The 13,457-nt window shown below is 39.9% G+C and overlaps 1 pseudogene; it reads right to left on the bottom strand.

Moving 5' to 3' along the window:
- Nucleotides 1-1,009: 1,009 nt before the first annotated feature.
- Nucleotides 1,010-5,591, bottom strand: LOC143623796 (maturase K pseudogene; annotated as a pseudogene).
- Nucleotides 5,592-13,457: the final 7,866 nt, after the last annotated feature.

Raw genomic sequence — 13,457 nt, 5'->3', positions numbered from 1 at the left:
GTGAAAATTTATAATGAACCAAAAATTTCATTATGAAAGTTATATGAGGATAAATTTGGGTAATGAAAATTCTACTTTGTGTATTATATAATATAGTGTAATTAAAATGTCGTGAGAAATTTTAAATAATCAATATTATGAAATGATAGTTCAAATTGAATTGGATTGTTATAAAAATAAAATTTTTATTAAATCTTGTATGAGGACTTTAAGACAGTTTAAAATTTAGATAATAAGACTTTACTTGAAAAATCAAGGTAAAATTTATCATAAAACCTTTAACACAATGAAATTCATATGATAAAAATTTTGTTTATAAAATTTCTTAATGAACAAAGATGGCATATTGAAAGTCATTATGGGTAATTCGAAATGTATTAACTTAAATTTAAGAAAAATCACCATAGACGAAATCTTGTAATGAGAAAAGTGGTGTGAAATCAAAACATATGAGAATTAGTCATAACGGAAAAATAAAATTATATAAATGAGAATTTTGCGATTGAGAATTAATATGACAAAATAAAAGGAAAAATTGTTTAAATCCTTGAAATTTGTAAATAATGTCTTAAGGTTTAAAGTCGTAAAAATCGTGCATGTACCACCATGACTTGACGTCCCGACGATAAATCTTAAATAAAAATGAGATAAAATGTGGAGTCAAACATGTGCATGTATCACCGCGTCTTTCATGTTTGCGACTCAAATCACGATAATAACAACCAATAAAATTTGAGATACAACGAAATGTTAAAAAACACTAGTCCGCATATCACCGTGGCTTTTATGTCTTAACATCAAAATATAAGAAGGCAACCAGAATGCTTGCATTCGACAACTTAAAGTGGTTGTCTCATATGAGACAATCTTTAAGGAGATTTGAAAAAACGGGATCCAAGTTAAGCTCGTGATCCATAAAACACAGTAAAAAAAACTAATGTTTTTGCGGTAAGGTTTTTTAACATTTCGTAGAAATCAATTGTCTCATATGACACTTGATTGGTAGAAATCAACGGGCTTTCTTTGAATTTGAAGTAATAATACTATCCCAATTATGACACTCATGAAGAAAGAATCTTAATAAATGCAAAGAGGAAGCATCTTTTATCCAATAGCGAAGAGCCTGAACCAAGATTTCCAGATGAGCTGGGTAAGGTATTAGTATATCTAATACATAATTTAAATGTGAAAAGTTGTCCTCTAAAAAAGAAAATATTGAATGAATTGATCGTAAATTATCGGATTTCACTACCCCTTTCCTTTCTAGGGAAGATATTAATCGCAGAGACAATGGAATTTCCATAATGGTTGAAGAAACCTCTGACATTACTTGCGAATAAAAACTCTTGTTGTGCCCCAAAAATGGAGTCTGTTTAGAATCATTAACATAAAGAATAAAATGATTCTGTTGATACATTCGAATGATTAAACGTTTCACAATTAGTAAACTGGATTTATTGTCATAACCTGCATTTTCCAACAAAATCGATCCATTTAAACCATGATCATGAGCAAGTACATAAATATACTCCTGAAAGATAAGGGGATATAAGAAGTAGTGAGATCTATCTAGCCTTAAATAGCTTTGGAAGGATACCTTAGATTATTTTGAGAGTGTGTGTATGTGTATATATGAGATTAAATAAAGGTAAGGTTAGGATACCATAGAATGTTTTGAGTGTTTTTGTATATGTATATATTGGATTAAATAAGTACACAAGCAGATATGTAAATAAGCTCAATGAACAATCAAGTAGGGCAACACGTATAGGTAAAAAACATATAAGGACCCTAAAGAAAAAACTATACTCACCCCGACCAAAGGTGGCTGATGACTGTCGTTTGAGTCATGCAAAAGCTAATTAACCTAAGTAGCTAGGATAAGTAAGGTATCGTATCCCCCAGGAGTATGTAGTCAATGCAAATCGTGTAACAAGTTCAATATTATGAAGTAGCAGATTTTAGTGCTGATCACACAAGCAAATAGTTTGAATTTAGAATTAAGAAAAAAAACAAGTAAACAAGTTTCAATCAATTAATAAAGGCAAATCACACCCGGGATTTCAAGTAGGTAACTTACAATAATATCATGCAACCTAACAAATTAATCATTAACGTTAACTACAGACTGATCAACTAGACAAAACCTTAGGCATCAATAATTGCTTTACACACGGCACTGGTTATCAAACAGTCCCTACCAGTGTGACTCAGTTAAGGGCAATTATATGCTTTATCGTATTCAACCTAATCAAACAACCCTAAGATCAATTATTATAGCAACTGGTAACTAATCGTTCAAATCAACGTAAACCTAAACCGATTGAACACACAAAAATACTAAACATCAATAAATATAGATTAACCATAAACAATTATACATAAACATTCTTAGTCACATGAGAAAACTGAAATCGTTACAAACTTTACATTCTCGGGTGAGATTATAAGAGTTTAGCCGCGTCTCGACATTGTAGGATCTTCAATCTGGATGATATGAATCATACGTGGCTTCTCCAGTCGACTTGGAATTATGGAATCGCCTCAACTAAACTCTGGAAATCACCTCTCTCAATGTGTGTGAAGATAGTGTCGTGTTATGATGAAATTGATATAAACCCTAACTTTCCCGTCTGCACACCCCATCGCGATATGCGATGGGGTCTTCACTGGTCCCTCGCATATCGCGATGGACCCAAAGTCAACTATCATTAAACACCCATCGTGATACGCGATGGGTCTCCAAACATGCCCATCGCGTATCGCGATGGGATCTGTCTCCAGCAATTCTTTATTATTATTTCTTCGTTATGCGTGCTGGACATCCCCGGTCTTCATCCCGTGCCTCAACAGGTCCAACTTAGCTTCTTTAACGTATATGACTTGAAATACAACAAACACGTATGAAGTATCGAAGTTCCTACAATAAATGATTAAAACTAATAAATAGACGAACTAAAATGCATACAAATTAACCAACCATCACATCCCCACACTAGTAAGGTTTAAATTATCAACCTACATCATAGGTATGTAAATTATCAACCATTAATACTAGTAAGGTTTAATGTCATACCCAGTTTCCCAGACTGACCCTTTCTAGATTGACATCCCACAAATAAGGTTAAACGATATAATAAAAACAATAGAGCCACCCAGACGAGTGTACTTTATTTCCGGTTAAGGCACACATGCTCATACCCCTCGTAATATAATAACTCTCATCTCAGTTTAATATCTGGACTAGCAAAAGATGTGTTAGTATCTCTCTGCCCTCTAAACCAAGTATGAACACAAGGTAATAAGCTTGGAAGCAATTCAAATCTCCACCCATATAAATGCTTTGACACGAAGGCAAATCAAGATGGCTTAAAAGGGTTGTAACAGGGTCAAGTGTAAGGTTATGGAAGGGAATTTTCCAAGTGGCTCAAATGATCCGATCCGGCTTATTACAAAACAACTAAATAAGCAAATACATAACATAAACAACTGATAGATTTTTTTTTATTATTTTTATTTTTTTTACTAAAAAAACTGCTAATTACATAACTGTATATAAATAGACATTTGTTAAGCATAATAAGCGTAATGCTCAATACATCGGTACATCCTATTGGTAAAAACTAAAACAATACAAAGAAACCTATTAAGCCGAATCGTCTCGTAAAATAACATCGGGTTTGTTTAAATGAAAAAGATAGGTCCAACAATGTTTTCTAAGGGAACCAACCCCCACCCCTCACATTATCCATGCTCATATATATAACGTATGAGGCCCAATCCCAAATACCCACACTCTCACTCATCCAGACGAGGCTTAACCTAATTGCCTCTATCACTTTTGCAATCGTGCCAAACTAAGATCTCGAAATGCATGAGACAACCAAGTTCTAGATTTATGGGCATACTGGTTACTCTTGATAATGGCACTCAAAAGACATGTTTGTATACTATATATTATATGTGTATTATATATATATATAAGGCAATCTTACACACGTACCGGAGGAATTAGGTTACCGACATAAACATGTTTACTTGTCCCCATGACTCGTTATCCCCACCTAAACGACCCCATTTCCAACTTCTCGTTATGAAAACATTTGTAAGTAAGATTATCGAGAAGCTGAAAAACCAACCATGACCAGAAACCTATAACTTGGCATTAATGGTAATAATTAACAGTTAACAACTATGGTTTCCGAGCACTCTTTGAGGTACTATCGGGGTAAAATTTTCAAATTTCCCCCATCTCCACACTTGAGGTTTTTATTGTGCTCAATTGTAAAATATTTAAACAATTAATGAACATTTGAGGGACGGAATTGAAATTGACCTTTTTTTAACAATTTAAAACTCGAGGCTCAAATGTGATGGTTCTACTAGAAATTATACAATTACACTTTTAACATTTAAACTAATAAAAACAAAATTGGTTATGAAACTGAAATCACTTGATATCAACGAGACTGGAATGGACCAGTTGGCTCGCGAACTCTCTTAAAAACTCGTATACTCCCGTCTTAACCAATTACCACAACTGACAGCCGAACCTGCAAAATCTCGGACGTGTAGAAGCAAGCTTCTCACAAGTGTAAGACATAGGTCTTTTAAGAGTTATGAAAATGATTCATGTTAATTTATTAAATCAATTACCGAGCCGAATTAAGTCATTTCATAATAAATTTTGTTATACAAGTTAAAAATGTTAAAAGATCTAACTCATTTCGGAGGTATCGCGATTGCATTTAGCATATGCAACAAGCCCTTTAAACCCCCTAGTAGCCCGGGAGGACGAGTGGGGTCTCGTGAGGGTTTATAGTAAACAACACCCACAAAGTTTGGTTACAACATAATATACAAATAAATAAAACATAACAGACATCAAAAGATATAAATACATATAAGCCCAACCAGTTACCCCTACAATATTCCTAATATAATATTAATATTATACAGACCGTGAGCATAAAAACAAAATAAAGCAAAAAATGGTAACCAAAATCTACTGTGTTGGTGGGGTATCATCTACACCATCATGCGGGTCCACAGACTGCTCCACTGTGATAGTCAATGAAGGTGGAGCGTACCTGCATAACAACAAATAATAATCGAAAATAATCGTCATGGAGGGCCAGGTGGTCCCGCGTCTCTGCCCGCATCTCCCGTTGCAGCTGATAAATCATAGCCAATGTGACTGGCTGTTGGGGCTGCTGCTGCTGAGGTGGCGGCTGGCGAAGCTCGTACGGCTGCTGTGGCCGCAACATGCGAGGGATCGGGATATGCTGCCTGTGTGTCGGAATCCCCCCTCTGTAGTGATTCGGCAGCAGCTGATCTTGCAAGTGGTGGTACCTGTGGTCCCTCTCTGACCGAGATGAGCCTCGGTGGATCATGTAGCTCACAAATCCCATCCCTCTGAGCGTCCTCCAGCCCAAGTTCACTGTAGCCGGTCCAGGGGTGAAGAACCAGACCGGATATCTGTTGAAGACCCCCAAACTCTGTGCAATCCGTGTGATATACGACCCCAACAATAACTGGGCCGTTGCCCCCTGCAAACACCGACCTCTACCAAACAACGTGAGGAGCAGCATCGCAATGTTGGCCTCCCTGCCAGTGATGATAGACAGGAGGCACAACAGATCAAAGTTGCGACCCTTATCGCGGCCCGAATGACGGCCAACGACAGTGTAAGAAACAATACTATGCACGTACTGATGGACGGGGTCCCGAATAGAAGATGCCACTACATAGATTGAGTGGGCCCCATCCGCGATCTACCCCCAAAATTAAGCTAGCTGAGCCTCAGTCGACTAAAACTCCCGTGGCTGCTGTGAATGCATAGTGTACCCACGGAAACTCTGCAAAAACGCGGGATCTTGAACCTCCTCCCGCGTGTAAAATCCCGTGTCCACAGCAAAGTCCAGGACTGACATCTCATACACGTGTCGTCCGAGTGAGAACGACACGGCAGTCGGCTCGGCGAACTCAGTGGTCATGAATCGAAAAGTCGAGTAGAAATCTCGTGTGAGCTCGACATATGATATCGAGTCACTCTCGAGCACTCGTAACCACCAAGCTGATATCATCTCCCGCGACCTGTCCTCTGCCCCTAAGGTACCCAATAATACCCAATAAAAATTCCGATGTCTAAGGAGCTGCACACCTCGAATACGTGTCAGTCTAGCATACTCCTCAGTCAGAATGCTAAATCTGAGCACCTGATGCGGTATCTGGCGTCCATCACCCATGATCTCCTCTGGGTCCATGTCAGGAGTAATCGGCAACTCCTGACCATCATACTGTATGACAAGCGGTAGCCTATGCTGAATTGGCCGATGCGGCTCGGGCTCTACCCGAGGAGCCGTGATAGGGTCACGGTGGCCCGCGCCCTCAAGTCTCTGACGTTTGCACCCTACGGCGTGAGAAAAATCTGGTACATCAGACATATCTGCTAAATCAAACATTCAAGTTAGATATGTTAACACGGACTGTGGCGACGACCATATAGCATTTTGGTCGCGGTCGTCCCACATATAATAAAATACTATTAAAATAATAATAAAATAATAAAATAAAAATAAATAAAGATGAAAAATTCGGGGACACCCTGCACGTATTGCTAAAAACCAGAATGTCATGAAAAACGGTACAATCAATTTCTAATTCAAATCAAACTACAAAGCGTCCCCAGACTCGATTAACAAACTCACAAACAGACACGACTTGGCTAACGGATACTAATAACAAACTGACTCGAACAAATTAAATGAACTGATTGAATGTCTCGACTAATATGCAAATCAAACAATTAACCTGCCGGTAAAACAAATGAATTAAGTGACAAATCGGGTTTAGAATAACACATTAACAAAATATTAATAAACTATTCTCAATTCAAGTTCAAAAAGATCATTTAATATCGTTCATTCACTATCATTAATTTAATAATAAAATAATGATTTCAACTTTTGAACTTCAAAAACCCGATTCATCAGACCGTTACATTTAACAAAACCCGACTTTCAATAAACAAACTAATAACCCCCAATTAACCCGGCAACTAAATTTTCAAACTAACAACCAAACCAACACGACAAGCCCGCAAAGTTTCAAATCACCCAACTTGAATTAAAACCAAACAAACTAACCTGACAACCCATCAAACATGCTAACCCGATAATACCCACCCGCAATCTTCCAACATCCTACTCGACTAAAAACAAATCAAATCCCGACATAAAAAATGATAATAATAATAATAATACCTCGATGTCGGAAGAAGGAAATAATAATCAAAAGTAGTGATGGAGGTGGTAGGTAAGGACGGTGATGAATGGTGGTGTGACGGCGGAGAGTGGTGGTGACTGTGGTGGTTGGTGGACGGCTATGGAGATGGTGTTGGTGGTGGCCGGAATGGCAGAGAGTGAAGATGGATGGATGATAATGGTGTAATCATAGTGTGCGGTGGTAGTGCGGATATGACGGTGGTAGACGGTGGCCGGAGAGATGGATATGGACGGATGATGGTGATGGGATGGTGGTGGTTTTCACTGGTTGACGGAGGGAAGAAAGGAGAAGGAGAAGAATAAAGAAGAATAAGAGTGAAGAAGAAGAAGAACAGTTTATAAAATAAAAAATTTTCCGGGTTTTTATGACCCATCGCGATATGTGGTAGGTTAAATACACATCCATCGCGTATCGCCACCCAATTGGGTGGAAATTAAGGTTTTGACCACCCCATCGCGATACACGATGGGGTCTGATGAAAGATCATCGCATATCATGATGACGTCATCATGTCTGGGATGCCCAACCTCCATCGCGATACGCGATGGAGATGTTTGTTAGCCCATCGCGTATCGCGATGAGCCTTTTTAATAGAAAGTTTTTAACAAAATCGGGTTCGGATATTTTCTGACCCGACCACTTTTTGGCATCCCGACATCACCCTGAACACGTTTCTGAACTCAAAACACACTTTTCGTACCTGGAAAGACGTGCAAATGACCAAACTCTAACCGAATTTCAAGAACTTCCAATTCTTCAATCAAGCTTCCCCACACTTGATGTTTGCTGCACAAAACTCAAGACGACACTTAATACAAGACTCGGCAAAATGAAAACAAACTGGACAAACATTACAAACCCCGGGATGCCTCCCATAAGTGCCGAATTTAAAGTCTCCAGCTTTACAGTGCCTCGAACTCTCAATTGTCTTCATAAACCGGTGAAGTCACAATGAAACTCACTGATTCCTTGTCTACAGCTCCACAGTGCCTCGAACTCTCAGTTGTCTTCATAAACTAGTGAAGTCACAATGAAACTCACCGATTCCTTGTCCATCTCGTGAATATCCTTCATTTCCAAATATGGCTTCAATCTATAGCCACTTACCACTTGCCTCACATGATCATCAAAGTCCTCAATCTCGTACTGACCATGATTTCCAAATTTAACCACTGAATACGGGCCCGTCCACTTACTTTTCAACTTACCCGGGAAGAGCTTCATCCTTGTGTTGTACAACCAAACCTTTTGTCCAACCTCAAAGTTCTTCAACCGGATATTTGCATCATGAACCTTCTTCATCTTTGCCTTGTAAACGGATGCCCAATCATACGCCTCATCCTTTAACTCCTCAATCTCGCACAAAGCTAACTTCTTTGCCTTACCTGCATCATCATAATCCATATTAACCTGTTTAGTAGCCCAAAATGCTCTTTGTGCAATTTCTGCCGGTAAATGGCAATCCTTTCCATACACAAGTCTATAAGGAGTGGTTCCTATTGGTGTTTTATATGCGGTTCGGTAGGCCCATTGAGCATCGGTCAACTTGGTTGACCAATCTTTTCGATCCGTCCAAATAGTTTTCTAGTAAAATCTATTTGATTTGCCTATTGGAAACCTCAACTTGTCCACTCGTTTGTGGATAGTAAGGAGTTGCAATCCTATGATCAACACCATATCATTTAAGCAATTTTCCAAATTTAAAGTTTTTGAAATGAGATCCCCCATCACTTATGATAGTTTGGGGGACTCCAAATATATAATAAATATTACTTTGAATAAAATTGCAAACAACGGTGTGATCAACCATCCTAGTGGCTATCGCCTCAACCCATTTAGACACATAGTCGACAGCCACTAGGATGTACAAATTATCGTGTGAATTCGAGAATGGGCCCATGAAATCGATCCCCCAAACATCAAAAATGTCAACTACTAGGATCGGGTTCAAGGGAATCTCATCCCTCTTAAAAATGCTCCCGAGTTGTTAACATATTAAACAGTGTGTCGCGAACTCGTGAGCATCCCTAAACAACGATGGCCAAAAGAAGCCACTCGTAAGGACTTGTCGTGTAGTTTTATGGACACTGAAGTGACCCTACGCGCAGACAAATGTGCATGTTCCAACACCAATCTGACATCCTCCTCGAGTATGCATCTTCTGATCATTTGATCTGCACCAATCTTGAACAGGTCCGGGTCATCCCAAATGTACTGGTTGGCTTGTGACATCAAATGTTTCTTCTTTCTCCTTGGCCAATGCTCCAGTAGGTCACCTGAAACTTTATAATAACATTATGAGCAAACCCGGGATTTTGTGAGATTGCCAGAATGTGTTCATCCGGGAAAGACTCGTTAATGGGCCCGTCATTGTCTCCATCTTCCACCATAATTTGGGATGTGATCTGCAACAACATTTTCACTTCCTTTCTTGTCCCAAATCTCTAGATCAAATTCCTGTAGTAGCAAAACCCACCATCTTATGAGCCTCGGTTTTCATCCTTTTTATCCATGAGGTACCTAACTGCAGAGTGGTCAGAGTAAATGATTACTTTACTTCCCCAAATATAAGACCTGAATTTATCTAGAGCATACACTACTGCTAGTAACTCTATCTCGGTTGTTGTGTTATTCAATTGTGCATCCGAGAGAGTTTTACTCGCATAGTATATGGCAACGGGTTTCTTATCCACCCGTTGACCCAAAGCAGCCCCGACCGCATAATCACTTGCGTCACACATTATTTCAAAAAGTGAATTCCAATCGAGTGATTGCAAGATCGGGGCTTCAACTAACTTCAACTAGAAAATGTCAACGGCTTTAGCACATTCATCATTAAAGTCAAACGGGGCATCCTTAAGAAATAAATTACATAAGGCTTTGGTAATGTCACTAAAACCCATAATAAACCGTCTATAAAAGCCGGCATGCCCCAAAAATTATCTAATGCCCTTGACATTCGTGGGATGAGGTAAATTGGAAATAACTTGAACCTTAGCACGGCCCACCTCAATCCCACGACTTGACACGACATGGCCCAAAACAATCCCCTGTTGGATCATAAAATGGCTCTTCTCCAAACTAAGAACCATGTTCGTTTCAACACATCTTTTCAAAACTCTTTCGAGTTGATTTAAACATGACTCAAAAGATGTGCCAAAAATCGAAAAATCATCCATGAGAATTTCTATAGACTCCAACACCATATCGGAAAAAATACTCATCATGCACCTTTGAAAGGTGGCGGGGGCGTTACATAGACCGAATGGCATTCACCTAAACGTGAATGTGCCATACGGTCACGTAAACGTAGTCTAATCCTGATCCTCATGATGAATATCTATCTAGTTATACCCGGAATACCCATCTAAAAAGCAATAAAATTTTTGACCAGATAACTTTTCGACAATTTGATCGATAAACAGAAGCGGAAAGTGACCTTTCGGTGTTGCCGCATTCAGTTTTCGATAATCAATACAAATGCGCCACCCGGTTACCGGACGGGTGGCGACGTCGTTACCTGTGTCGTCCTTGATGACCTGAATACCCGCTTTTTTCGGTACTGTCTGTATCTGGCTTACCCACGTGCTGTCTGAGATGACAAAAATAAAACCAGCATCTCACCATTTCATCACTTCTTTCTTCACCACTTCCCACATGTTCAGGTTCAACCTCCGCTGAGCATCATGTGCGGGTCTGACATCCGGATCTGTTAATATCTTGTGCATCACAATTGAAAAGCTGATTCCCTTCATATCCGCTATTGTCCACCCGATTGCTTCCTTGTTTGCAACCAACACCGCCATTAAAGCATTTTCCTGTTCAATAGATAAATTAGAAGCTATAATAACGGGCAAAGTATCATTCTTACCAAGGAAAGCATATTTCAAATGCTTAGGGAGATCCTTCAGGTCGAATTTTGTCGCATCCTGTAGTGACGGTTTCAAGCCGGTATTGATTTTCTCGGGAAGTGGTTCCACCTGAACTGACCATGGTGGACGGTCTCCTCGCATAGCTGCGATCTCCATCTGTCTCTCCTCCTCATCTAACAACTTGTCTGTCTCCACCTGTAACCTATAAAAAAAACACGTGTCCGCTATGCCATTTGTACTGATGACAGAGTCGTATAGCGGGATGCACTCGTCAATCACATCAGCCACGAAGCACTCGTCATCGACCGGAGAATTATTTCCATGTGTGAAAACATTAATCCTCAAATTACTGTTACCAAATGCCATGTCAACAGTACCATTTCTACAGTTAATGTTGGCATTTGCGGTGGCCAAAAATGGTCTACCGAGGATAACCGTGGGCTGTTTGGTCCTTTTACACGAAACATAATTGAGGACCAAAAAGTTAACTGGAAAATAAAAATCTTCCACCTTGACGATAACGTTAGTCAGTATCCCCCGAGGAAGTTTCGGTGTCTGGTCAGCTAAAACAACCGTGGTAGCGGCTGCCCGAAGTGAACCAAAGTCGTACTGATCGTATAGACTTCCCGGGAGAATACTGATGCTAGCTCCAAGATCTAGAAGCGCCCGAGTCATTTTAAAATCACCCAATTGAATGGGTATAATGGGCGTCCCGGATCTTGTAGCTTGGGTGGAACAGCACCCGAAAAAAATGCACTCACATTATCAGTATAATCAATCTGTTTAGTAATCTTATGAATCATTTTCTGTGTGCATAATTCCTTCAAGTATTTCTCATAGGTGGGAATCTGTTTTATGGCATCTAAAATAGGGATATTAATTTTAACTTGTTTAAACGTTTCCCACATTTCCTCTTGTTGTTGGCCCCTTTTTGATGCCATCTTCGCCTTAGATGGCGCCAACAAAGCATCAGGATAAGGGAACCTTCCCCTTCTCCTAAGGGTTGTTGGTGTTATCTCTCGGAACCGGTTTGTTAATATTAGTTTCACTTTCATTAGATTCAGTTAATTAACCGGTTCCGGCTCGTCATCACTGACGAGATTTTTATCAATGTCCTCTACCACCCCATCAACCAATAGTGGTGGAACCCCAACCTTGTTATCATACTTTTTACCACTTATACTTACCTGGTTGATGTGCCTTTCGAACTCGAGATGTAGTGGTTTGGGTTGACAGTGGTGTCACTCCGGAGTTGGCCCGCGTTCTTCTTCAACTTTGACATATCTGCTACGAGCTGACCAATTTGCTTCAACATTGCCTCTGACGATTTATCCCGCAACTCGAACTGTTGCTTCGTTTCAGCCTTATGATCTGTCATAACCTTCATCAATGCATCCAACTTTGCATGCACTGAATCATCCACATTTCCTGAGGACCCTTTGTGATGTTCCTGATTACCCGATGAATTTCCACCCCGGTTACCGTCTCTGTTATACCCCCTATTCTACGAGCCCTGCTGCTGCTGATAACTGCCATGGCGGTAATTACCCTGCGATCTGTTCTGGCTCGATCCCTGAAAGTTCGGGTTCAACTGTGTAGACGCCTTCCCGTAGCGAAAATTTGGGTGAATCCTCAAGCCCGGGTGATAGGTGTTTGAATTCAACCCTTGACCCTGGAATCCCCGTAAGCATAATTAACTTCCTAGGGCTCATCCTCCTCGTCATCAAAAAACTCGGGGCAATTTTCTGCCTTATGCCCGAGTTCACCACAATCTTCACAAACCGGGAATTTCACTTCAACTTTTCCGAATTCTTTCTTCTAACCCTTTCTGTTACCAGCCAATTCACGTTCTAACTCAGCAATTCGTTCAGACTCACTTGTGACTGACTTTACTAACCTGGAAGAAGTACCATGTCTTCGCCTTTCAGCTGCTGTACCTAATTTGGAATCCTCACATATAAATTCCAAAAAATCCTAATCATCCTCCTCAGGTTGATTCAGCAACTGACCATTACACGAGGCCTTTAGATGCTTTCGGTCCTCATATGTCAACCCGTCTACAAAGCATTTCACCAATTCCCACAATTCAGTCTGGTGGTGTGGGCATTTTCTGATCATCTCCTAAAACCTGGTGAACGCTTCATGAAATAACTCGCCCGATAACTGTGAAAAGTGGCGAGTTTCCATTCGGGCCTCTCTCGTCTTCGACTGCGAATAATACTCGTTTAGAAACACATGCTGCATCTCGGATCAGTTCCTAATATTGTGTATCGGTAGCGAGTTAAACCAGTACTTTGC

Source organism: Bidens hawaiensis, unplaced genomic scaffold (assembly GCF_021521415.1).
Source record: "Bidens hawaiensis isolate Kalapana, Puna unplaced genomic scaffold, B.hawaiensis_p1.1 tig00003540_1, whole genome shotgun sequence".
Classification (NCBI taxonomy): Eukaryota; Viridiplantae; Streptophyta; class Magnoliopsida; order Asterales; family Asteraceae; genus Bidens; species Bidens hawaiensis.
Note: the sequence above shows the minus strand (reverse complement) of the source record. Positions and strands in the feature narration are given on the sequence as shown.